Source organism: Tauraco erythrolophus, chromosome 21 (genome assembly GCF_009769465.1).
Source record: "Tauraco erythrolophus isolate bTauEry1 chromosome 21, bTauEry1.pri, whole genome shotgun sequence".
Classification (NCBI taxonomy): domain Eukaryota; kingdom Metazoa; phylum Chordata; class Aves; order Musophagiformes; family Musophagidae; genus Tauraco; species Tauraco erythrolophus.
Window position 1 is genome coordinate 7,657,164 of NC_141485.1, and position 12,637 is coordinate 7,669,800.

Genomic DNA, 12,637 nt, shown 5'->3' on the forward strand with positions numbered 1-12,637 from the left:
CCTTCACGCAGAAGGAGGACTGCAGGCCTTGCTGCTCAGCTCTCCCAAGGCTTCCCTGCAACCACAGGAGAGGCAGCCAAAGCGAAGAGCTTCATCCACAGCCTTCTCACTGTCTGTGCACCCGCACGTGAAAGAGACAAGCACCTCGTGTGCGCACACTGGACCCAGGCACTGTGACCCCTCTGTACCGGCGCTGCAGAGACCAGCTCCATTTTGGAGCCAGTTCACAAAGACTAGCCATGGCTGCTTGGTGCTGATCCATGGTCTGATCCATACCTTCCCAACGCCTATTAAACTTCTTAATATTTCATCAGTATCCATTATGGCCTTTCACAATTGGGTGGAGGTCGATTTCACGCATAACTGGTTCATCCTGACCTACCAGGAGAGAGGTTCCTAAAATGTAATGCCAGTGAAAGGCACTTTGAATGGCTGTCGTGCATGGGCAGCCATAACTTTCAGATCAAGCCCGCTGTTGTTGGGCTCCTGATACCAGAGGAACACCTTACACACCTCTGCCCATGAAAACTGACCCAGAATTTCCAGGGACTGAGAAGCATGCAAATAGGAACTCATCACGAACCACTGAAAAGCTTCATTTTAAGTCACTGGCAGCAATTTTCAAATACTTTCATCAAGGCTGTAAGGACATTATGCTCCTGCAGTATACAGTGCACTACCAAACAGGTACCAAGCTGTAGCAGGTTGATGACTTACCCAAGGGAACACAGCAACCCTGAAACACAGCTGGTCTACAGAACACAAGATCCTGAACCTGAGGAAAAGAAAGAAAAACATCTCCAGCACAAATGGTGGTATCCACACGATGAAAACAAAGCATAACTGGAGGACCCACATAAGCACATTTACAAGTGTGAGGATCTCTTAGACCCTCAGTGTGGTCAGCTGTGAGAGGAGTGGTTCTCCACAGCACCACCTAACTGAGGAGTAACCAACATCAGCTGGGGATCACCGAGCTGTTCCATGCAGAAAGGTAACTGCACACCCAGAGCGCTGAGGACAGTTGCGCTCTCAAGAACACATCAGATACGCAAGAGTTTGATGCTGGGCTAATGTTATTTGGGCCTTTCAACAGCTGAGGTGAGTATGGCGAAAGGTAAGGACATAAAGTGATAATAAAAATTATGTAAAAATTATGCCATTCCCAACTCCCCATGGAGAGATGGTCGGCTCAGATCTAACAAAACGTTTAGTCTCCAAACCCACAGATACTAAAATTCTCAGCTATAATTTTCTTCTGTTTCAAGGATCCCTAGCACTTGGATCCATCACGCTTCCATTTCAAAAGCAGTCGGTTCTTGCCTAACCTGCAAGGCGTTTTCAGAAACTACAGCTCTAATGAGGCTTCCAGTTTCCAGGCTAAACTATCCATGCTCAGTTGACTCCCTTTTGCCCCTGGGTCTTTGCACCTTTTTCAGAGCCTGGCTCAATTAAGTGAATCTAAGGGAAGGAGGGAGACCTGCTCATATCATGAGCTTTCATCACGCAGCTTTAATGACTCTCCTACTCACCAGCTCTGCTAAGCTACACATTGGCCAGAAGAGAAAGGTGGAGGGAGGGAAGGTGATCTAATCTAATGGGAAAAGGTGAAGAGAATTGTTTTGTTCATGATAAAAGAGAATTGTTTTGTCCATGGTAAGCAAATGAAGGCTCAGAAGAAAACACTGTCAATACAGCAACGTCAGAGAGAGAGAGCAGAGTTGCTGAAGTTAAAGATCACGATTGACTTCTAAATGTGAAAGCAATGATCTCGGGATGAAATGAGAGGACTAGATTCTGAAATGGGAGAAATTCCCACTGGAAACTGCTGGAACAGATTGGATCAAGCTATCAAAGGGCAAAATATTGGGACTGCTCAGTGACAAGGACCACATCAGCCACCCAGTCTTCGAAAGGAGAACAGTACTAAAGGTAACTCATCTAGTGCCTGCAGTTACTACTCAGTTAAATGGAAGCATTAACACTGATGGAAAAAACTTCACAGGGATCCCAGGGTAAATATATTAGAGATAGGTCATCAAGACTGAGAAAACTCTATTAATCATGCTCTGGCTGCAGCTCCATGACAAATCCATGCATCACTCAGTTTTAAAAGGCACAGATTAGCTTTGGATACATACTTGTCATGGAATCATAGAATGGTTTGGGTTGGAAGGGACCTTCAAGATCATCTAGTTCCAACCCCCCTGTCATGGGCAGGGACACCTTCCACTACACCAGGCTGCTCAAAGCCTCGTCCGACCTGGCCTTGAACACTTCCTGGGATGGGGCAGCCACAGCTTCTCTAGGCAACATGTTCCAGTGTCTCATCACCCTCAGAGGGAAGAATTTCTTCCTTATATCCAATCTAAATCTCCCCTCTTTCAGTTTAAAGCCATTGCCCCTTGTCCTGTCACTACATACCCTTGTCCAAAGCCCCTCTCCAGCTTTCCTGTAGCCCCTTTAGGTACTGGAAGGCTGCTGGAAGGTCTCCCTGGAGCCTTCTCTTCTCCAGGCTGAACAGCCCCAACTCTCTCAGCTTGTCTCCATAGCAGAGGTGCTCCAGACCTTGGATCATCTTCGTGGCCTCCTCAGGACCTGCTCCAACAGCTCCATGTCTTTCCGATGTTGGGGACCCCAGAGCCGAATGCAGTATTCCAGGTGAGATCTCACGAGAGCAGAGCAGAGGGGCAGAATTCCCTCCCTCACCCTGCTGGCCACGCTGCTTTTGATGCAGCCCAGGACACGGTTGGCTTTTTGGGCTGCCAGAGCACATTGCGGGCTCGTGTTGAGCTTCTGATCCACCAGCACTCCCAAGTCCTTTTCCTTCAAGCTGCTCTCAATCCATTCTCCACTCAGCCTGTGCTTGTGCTCAGATTGCCCCGACCCATGTGCAGGACCTTGCACTTGGCCTTGTTGAACTTCATTAGGTTCTCACAGGCCCACCTTTCCTTTCCCTCCAGCTTTTTTTCTAATTGGTCAAATCAATCCATCTAGATCCTGTTTTTCCCACCTTTAGAGCTGTACTTGTTCTTCTCGTTAAGGTATTTACGTGTTTCCCTTTGCTGGAATGAGCTGCTGTTTGAACACCCAGTAACGTGGGCCTCCTTGAAACTACCTACCTGATGGAGGGGAGCTCAAACATTCACACTGGGTGGGAAACATCAGCATGGAGAAGGGCAATCCAATTTACACTAGTGAAAGGGCTGAGGGTGAAAACACTTGGCAGCGTCAGGCCCAATATACAGATGAGGGCTGACCAGGAAGAAGCTCTTGCTCTTCCGAGGGCTCTCTCAGACTCTTCGTTTCTTGGAGTTCTATCACTCAGCCGGGATGGTGGTGTTGGGACTTACCTGTTTCGGGATTGCTTGCTGGGATGGGACAGGTGTTTGTCACCAGGCAGCATGCAATTACACTGTGCATCACTTGTTTGTATATATTATTATATTTATTATATATTCATATATTATAATTATTTTATAATTATTACTTTTATTTTTTGTTATTATTAAATTGTTCTTATCTCAACCCATGGGTCTCCTTATCTTTTCTCCTTTAATTCTCTTCCCCATTCCCCAGGAGGTGGGAGAGGGTGAGCAAGCGGCTGTGGGGCATTAAGTTGCCGGCTGGGTTAAACCATGACAGTCCTTTTTGATGCCCAGCATGGCGCTCGAAGCGTTGAGATAACGACAGATTTGACCGGAGTGTGTTAAAACAAATTTGCTATAAACATTCGTTATGTTTTCTTGGATGTCACTGTTGCCACAATGTTGTTTTATGTGTTTTCAGAGCCAGTTTTGGAGTTGCATTATTCAGCAATATGCTGTTTGCCCGTCGGGTTAAACCATGGTAAAGCCATCACCTTCATCGGTTGTCTAACATTGAGGATGTGCTGAGACCCAAAGGCTAAACACAAATCACACCAGAAATACATGTCAGTTCCAGTGCAGCAGATCAGCAGTCAATGCTATAAATTCAGCATTTGTGGTTCAGATCAGGTTCTGCACAACAGTGGTGCCGGATAAAGCACGGAAAAATCGCAGTCTTCTGTTGCAGCAAAGGCAGAGCAATCCCGTGACCTGACCATACACCTGGATGAATTGCAAAGTCTCTGTCTGGGCTTCAAACCTGTGAATCCAGCACACTTCTCATCACCATTTCAAAGTCAGCCCTATTGCGTCTCCCAGGCCATTACTGGCACAGCTGCTCCAGGCACTTACATCAGCCTAATAACACTGTTGTGCAACAACACACCCACGAGCCAGTTGAAAAGTCCAACAATCTATTTCTCAAGACCATCTTGTAATGCCATTACACTGGTTTTGCATGTTGCAGAGCCCTGAGATTGGTTCTGACATGCTTTTTTTCCTGGGACACAGTCTTTACAGAGAAATAAACATGAGATTTTGCTCACATACTATGATCTGCTCTTCCAGTCCTGTGTGCCTGGGCTGGACCACTACAAATGCTTGAAGAGAAGCCACGGGGGACTTCTGGCCCTAATTCCACTCCTGCAAACTTGTCGCTGATGTACTTTCCCAATTTTGCCAGTTGAACAACAATACAAATGAGTCAGTTACTGAACACTTGACTCCGGTCTGTGCAATGCCCCATGTTCTTCTAGACGTGTGCCTCCACGTGCCTCCTCCAGCTCCAGCCAGGCTCTGACTTCATTGCTCCTATCCACTTGCCTATGGTTGTACAGAAGTGATGAAAAGGTTTGGGAAAGAGTAATTTCAGCCTAGAACGGGCTGGAGATGTTTCTCAATGATCAATCACAAGAGTGCCTGATTTCTACTTGTTTTTCTTTGGAAGCTTTGCTCCCGTAGCCAGCTTACCTGGGAGGCCATGATCCCTGCAGGTAAATCAAACAAATCCTTTCAACCTGCTCAAACATCCGATCCCGGAGCTCATCCACGACCATTTGCTGCTATGTCATCAGCTTGGCCTGATCAGCCATCAGGTTCTGGGGAAAGCCTGGGTTGATACCACCTGCAACAGGACTTGTGAGCAGTGCAGGGTGGCAAGTGTGTGTGTAAGAGGCTCAGGAGAGAGGAACGCAGCTTGTATTTAATTATAAGCTTCTACTACAAGAGAATAATTTTTCCTGCACTTAAAGAATTAAAAAGAAGATACTTTGAATAACATTCTTAGAGCCTACAGCAAGTAAGCAATCAGACTGCGTGCTCCACAACAAGGTGCATTTAACCGCAGAGAACAGCTATGTTGGAAAAACTCTGGCTGGTAGTAAAGGTCATTTAACGCATTTAATGCAAACTGCTTTTAGGTTTGGCTGGAGCAGGAGCTCATCCAGAGAGGGCAGAAAAGGCTGAATGAAATAAACTTACACTGCAGAGGTGCAAGAAAGGCTTTACCTTCTCTCATGATTCTCCAGACAGCAAAGGTGGAGTTTCTGAGTTGAATTTTGGGACCTATGGGCTTGTAATTTTGATTTAAGCAGTCAACAGTTGGGAACTTAAGCACGAGCAAAATGAAAAGCCAGGGTGAAGACATCAAATATTCGAGGATGCACAGACTCGTCGTAGCCCCAGGAGCACGGAATCAACCCCCAGAAACTGGTTGCCAACAGAAGAGGCAGGTAGTCCCTGTAGGTTACAATCTAAGGGGAAACAAGGAAAGTGCGAGTCATTAATTGCTTGGCCATCAGTTTATTTGGAAGCAAAGTTATTGTTCGTGTCTCAAACTATAGGAGCTGTCACATTGAACTTCTTCAATGGGATTTACGTAGGAGATTTTGCTAGCACAGATGCAGATCAGAGACTTCCCAGGACCAACCTATCTTTGACCTCATCAGACCTTCACCCGGCTGCTCTGGCAGTCTGGTGAGGATCCTTTCTGACACTGCTGAGTGATGTTTTTGTTTCTTCGGCTCCGTGGCCTTGTTTCACCTCTTCTGCACCTTGCCATTGTGCCATGACGCAGGCGGTGCAGCTCCAGGCACAGACACAGGCACTGCAGGCCACTGCCCAGGCTCCTGGTTTCTCCAGTTGTGTGTGGTGGGATCTCTATGCTCTCTAGCAGTGATGAAGATTTGCATGAACATGCAGCGATCTGCATGAAATGCAAAGTGGGCATAACTGCTCCAGGAACATCAGGAAGTGCAGACACTGCTCACGCCTGACCCACGCTCATCCTCTGCCTGTGCACCGGGATCCTCTGCCCACTGGTGCTGAGGACTTGGCACTCAAGTGTCCCCAGACATCCTCCTCCCTGCCTGAACAGCTTGGCAGGTCAGAGCAAGGTGAAAGCCTGCCAAATCCTCCCAAATATTCCCTCCCTGTCCTATAGATAGAGCTCATTCCCATCAGCCGGGAATTTCCTCCTCCCTTCCACCCTACATGCTTCAGATGACAACTCAACAGGGTTGGCACAGATGGTATCACCACCTACGGGCAGCTGTGTTAGTCCTCCCATAGTAGAGGTTTCCAACCCTGGTCTCATGTCTCTTTGGCATGTTGAGGAGGCTGCACAAAAAAAAATATAAAAAATCAAATTCTTTGTCAGTAGGTGAAAATATCTTAATTGTCTGAAAATTGCTGACTTACCCAACGTATTTATTCAACAATACTACAATATTTAAATTGACAGTTTTAAAACCTTAACCTTTTCATATCCTTGCTTTTTTGTTTGTTTGTTGAGCCAACTCAGAAGACAAGTTTCCAACTATATATGACTAAGCACTGCCTTTGGAAACCTCATGTCTTCTTCTCTCATAGGAGCCAGACTTTTTTGTTGGCTGTGAAACTTCACCTGGCTTTGAAGCTGGTCCTGCTCCAAACCAGAGGCTGGACAAGAGACCTCGAGAGGTGCCTTCCAAGCACAGAAATATTTCATTCATGATCTCACTCAGGGTGAAGTGTGTGGTTGAGCACAGTCCTGAGGGGCTCTTTGCCCCAAAGCAGTAAGGACAGAGGAACGCCATGACTGGTTGCACCCACCAGCACATGGGGCTTCTTGAGGAGATGCACAAACCAGAAGAATTTTTATCCAGTCTCCAGTACCATTTTTATCTTGTACAAAACACTGATTAGAAACACTTTTCCTCTGACTTTTCTGTCCCCGCGTTTCTCAAACAAAAACATGCAGTTAAATACCTATCAAGCAATTTGGAAATGTAACACTAGAGGGACATCAAAGATTCAACTCTGTGCTTGTTATTTCAGGTATCTCTGTATGATTTTTGCTTTGGACAAAAGGGGCTGGTGCAAAGAATTTGGTCATTTGCACCCCAAAATACTGCACTCTTTGGACACCCCACACTAACAAAGCCCCTCACGTTAATTCTGTGAGACTGCAAGACAAGGCAGCAGAGACAGGACATACGACACGGTGGCTGGTACCCAGATCATGGCAGCTGGGATCTCTTGTGCCTCCTGGTAGAGCTTCTCTCCGTTCCAGTGGGAATTTAGTCTCTTCAGCCCTCTGGCCGGGCAGTTGTGCTCCTGCACAAGGATCACGTGTGCACGCACCAGCTCCAAGATCCAGAATCACGCAGGAGGATCACAAGTGAGCAGACTTGTACCGCCAGAGACCTGAGTGTGCTTGGCTGCTTCCCGCTGGAAGGAGGCGAATGTCATATTGGGAACCATGCACAGAGAAATTTTTAGATGTCTCGATATCTGCATTGTGAAAATGATGGGTAAGAAAAACCCAGGAGGAGAAGGAGAAGGTCTGGGCCCCACGAGTTGGAGAGCATCAGTGAAAAGCCAAATTTCTACTGAGGCAGCAAAAGCCAAGATGCCACCATGGCTGTGCTCAGCATCACAGTCTGATGGGCAAGTTTTATTTCAAATAAGGGCCAGGAGCATTAACTTAAGAAGCTAAATACAAGTAGATGTTCTCCAGGCTCCCATATCAGAGAGACACTCTCACAGCTCAAGAGAGAAATGAAAATGGGCAGAGGGAAGTCAGCATGGCCAAGGGAGCTCTGAAAGTGAGAAGGCATCCTTCAAACCAGCTGAAGCTACGGCCAAAGCAAGATAACAGTCACAATCAAGCTCTCTGGCGAGTAAAAGTAAAAGCAAATTGAGTCACAACTTGAAGGAATAAATTACAAACGGCATCACAATGAAACATTAAATCCTTCTTCAAACATCTAAGGCAGGAAACCCAAGAGCAGGCAGGTGATGGGAGCATAAAGAGGCACTCAGAGAAAAGTAAATATGTCGTATTTAGTCCCCTGGTCCCACAGTAAATAGAGGGATTAGCTCCCGCACCCAGCACAGAGCCCTTTTCATGCCCTGTCAAAGGCTGGCTGTGAGACACTGCGGAAGAAGAAACAAAAGCCGCACTGTGAGCTTTCCTTGAGCAGAATGTATCCACCCCGGGGCTTCCAACAGAGCTCCAGTAGGAAATCACTGACCCCTGTTAGGCAATTGCACATGTAAAATTTCCCCAGTTCTCAGGGACCGGAAAAGTCACAAACAAGGCACTGAATTTTCAAAGGAGCTTCTGAGCCAGCCTGAACCGTTCACTATAAATTCATTGATGGCTGCGTACCCAGCTATGGAACAGTGACGGCTCCAGCAGCCCCGGAGCCACAGAGTCCTGGAGGCTGGGAGCCCACCCCCGGGAAACACTTGACACATCTGCCTGTCCCACTCCTCTGCAAGGCACAGGGCACAGCTGAGCTCACCTTCTCCAGGGCTTCAGGGTCTGCTTGAGGTGTGATGGACCTGTCCACTCTCCAGAGCTCAGACCACCCTCCTGAATGAAGACACCACTTTCTGAATTTAGAAGGAGGTAGGTAGCTCTCTCCATGCTTCTTGCAGAGATACCTGAAGGCTAAAGCATCCCCCAGGCAGGCAGACCTGCCTGAACTTCTTCTTGTGCCTGTGATGCTCCCAGGAGATGTTCTGCCTACTGGGTTCTTGGAAATAGGGCAGGGATAGGGAATGCTTCCATACTGTCCCTTTTTAAAACACTCCACTGTTAGCACAACCTCCCTTTCATTACACTAGGAAAGCTCTGGATACACTGAGAAATAGTTTTTATGTCCCACATGACAGTCTTGCCCCTCCATTTGTCCAACCATGGGACATGCACAAGGTGCTTTCACCCAGCCCGTGTGCCCAGATTTCCTCCTAGGCCCAATGTGGGGCATGGAGATGGCGAGATCGTGCTCCTGTGTGGGTTTGGATCAGGAAGCACTTTGAGACCCTGCAAAGGGGCAGAGCCAGACAAAGTCCAGGAGAAGGCAGAAAGATGCAACCTGATGACAGAGACCCTGGGCTGGAGGGTCGGTCCCCAGCACAGAGCTATTTGCATTTTGGTCAAAGACCTACTTCATGTACAACACCAAGAACCCTTGAAGCAAGAGTGTAATCAAAATCCCCACACACTAGGAAACAACACTGTGTGGTGTAAAACCCTAAAGGCGGCAGCCTAAATGGATCATCCTTGGGGATGTACGTGTAGCTCTACTAACGGAAGATCCATCCACCCTCCTGTTGACACAGCCCCCTCACGTGTTGTTGCATTCGCCAGTGATCCTCTCCCTCGACGTGCTGCCCACGCTGCTTTGGATGCAGCCCAGGACACGGTTGGCTTTCTGGGCAGCCAGTGCACATTGCTGGCTCATGGTGAGCTTCTCATCACCCAACACCCCCAAGTCCTTCTCCTCAGGACTGTTCTCAATCCATTCTCCACCCAGCCTGTACTTGTGCAGATCATAACCCCCAGTCATTCCCTCCTCTCAAGCCCCACAAAGCCCCAGTGACCAAACTTCATATGTTCCTCCTCTGCTTTCCTCCCAGCAAAGCAAGATCCTCACCTGTGTTGTTGAAGTCCCCCCTCACAGCCCATCAAAGCTTGTCCTTGAGGAGGGTCAGGGCAGTTTCCATGTAATCTGTAGCTCAAAGGGCAGCTCAACTCCCCACAACCGACTCTTTGAAGTATCCCAGGAGCTCTGTCGAGGTCAAGGCATCATTCTGCAGGTGCTCCTTTACATTGCAAGTAAAACAAAATCTGCAGGACTGAAACGGGGCAAAGCCAAGAGTCCTGCAGGTTACACACCTGAGCATTGGGCACCCCAGCTCTCCTGGCCTGTTACCAGTCTAATTGCAATCAAAGGCAGAGTCATCCATCTCCTTGCACAGTAGCTGGAGGAGACCAGGGTGCTCCTGCCACCCTTGGCAGAGGAGCAGAGTCGCAGGAAGGGAATATCTTATTGCCTAACTCTACCTGCCAGAAGACAAATCTTAGGTCTTTACATCCTTGAGCCAACCAAACCTCACTCAACTGCTCTCCAACTCTGAAATATCATCCAGAAGTGCCCAATATCTCCAAGTCACCCTGTCTTAATGCTGCTGGAGCCTCCTCTCACATGGCCCTGAGCTAGCAAGGGGTTTGAGAGGATGGCTGCTGAAGGAGGATGTGCATGGGCTGGTGGGAAGCCGTACGCTCCTAAACCATGGTGGCAAAAGCTGTGCTCTCCTGTCAGATCCCACAAAATGTCCTCACTGCAGCCTTTGCTCCCTCCATGGGTGGTGAACCACCAGAAATCAGCAGGAGCCTGTGCTGGCTCCAGTCCTCCCTGGGATGTCCATGAGGAACGAGAGCCAAGCAATACGGCTCCCTCTGGGAGCAGGACCCAGTTCCCCCGAGAAGTCGGGAGTTCTGTTTCCAGCCTCCATATAACAGGAACGCAGTCAGGGAGCTGCCGGCACCGCAGCCCCAGGGCTGAACCACGCTCTCCTGGGAGAGGCTCCTGCTGCTTTGCACAGCGTGCGGGCAGGGAGGACCGTTGTACCGTGAGGACAGAGCGGTTCTGACAAGTGACCTCTCCTTTAATGTGATTTTAGGAAACCAGATAGGAAGTTAATGCTACAAACGCCAAACAGCCAGGATTGCTGCCACGGTAGATACAAACTGACTTCGCTCCTTCTCACACCTCTTCAGGACTTCACTGCTTACAGGAGAAAAATTCAGGTTCTCCTAGACTTAACTTTGTTATTTCTCCTGCTCAGAACATAGAAGCCCCTGATCTGCAAAACCTGAGGAAAGGACAATACCGTAGGAGGAAGACACGGATGCCTGGAACAGGCTGGGAAACACCAGCAACCCCAGGAAGGTTTCTGCCTTCAACCCTGCGAAGAGATGCAAGAAGTGAAGAAAACCAAGCAGCCGTGAATCTCACCATGCACTGGAAAGGTCAGTGCCCACAATGCTGATGGCACCTGTTACGGAGCTCAGGAGGTGTCCCCGTCCCCATGCAACGCTCCCCATGAGTGAAGGTGCTGCCTGGGAGGTCCTTGCAGTGGCACATGGAAAAGGAGCCGCCTGCAGCCCCGGGGACCTCACACGCTGCTGGGAACACTCTGCTCTGGGACTACGGGGGAACAGAACAGGGGAAGGGCTCACCGCTGGCGCTGCAGGCCAGTAGCTTGCCAGGGAGCCTGGGCAGCGACGTTGAGCATGCAGGCAGAGTTCTGCTTCAGAAACCACGAAAGTGGGAGGGTTTAAGAGATGCTTTGTCTCTTGAAATGTGGCTGTGCAGGGCCCCCTGGGCTCAGTGGCACCCCCAGAGAAGGGGTGCAGTGCCCAGACCCAGGGACTAATGTTGCACAAAGCACCCAGGCAGTGCAGCAGGGCTAAGTATGCGTCCAGCTGAGGTCTGGACACGGTATGACTGCGCTCAGGCGCAGTAGAACACCGTGTAACCACACCTCAGTGCTTCCTCCTCCAGGATTAGGTCTCTGAAACAAGAGAGGTCAAGACTTTCCACTCCCATGGAAGGTAACTTGCATCATGATCCCAGGATAGGCAGGGTCCTATAGGAAGTGCTGCGGAGCATCCTCAAGCTGCAAGCAATTGGTATCACTCTCCCCTCTGCCCCCACCTCCCAGAAGAAAGATCAGTGAACCTTTTGCTTTTTTAAGGAAAATGTATTTTTGTGAAAATAGACTTTATTATAATAAAATTTGATATTAAATAAAAACATACCGTATCACCAACACTCGTGGACACTGTGCTGGCATCATTCACAAACCTCACATAACTGTCCTTCTCAAAACAGGTACCTCACTGAAACATGCAAAGAAAGAAACACTGAAAAGGATAGAAACCATGTAGTACAAAACTCTCCGTGGCTTAGAAAGGGATGTGTCTTAACTCAAGGAACACATCATCTCGTATGAAAATAGCTGCAAACTCTCCATCCCCAGCTCTGCTCTCCAAATGCTCCAGCTGAGGAGCAGCCCACCGAAACAGCCAAATAAAACCGCGAAAGAGGCAGACGAAAAAATAAATAAATAGATAGATAGAGAAATAAATAAATCAATCAATAAATAAGGCGGAGTCCCCAGCCAGTGTGTGGTCAAGGTGAACCAGCCAAGAGCAGCTTACGGCAGCCCACGCTACAGGCAGAAGTACCGATGCCCTTCAGGGTATCGCTCCTTCCACCATGGGAATCCTCGTGCCGAGACGTGACTGAGGCAGTGTGGGATGCTCCTAGGCACAGCCGCGTATTTACAGGTTTACAGTACAAATAACTCACTCGTCAGCCCACAGACAGCAAAGGGGATTCACGGGAACAGAAAAGTGCAAGTTTTCTTTGCAGGAAGTGGAGGAGGTGACACAACCTCCTTCGGACCAGAGGAACACCAGGGTGTGTAGG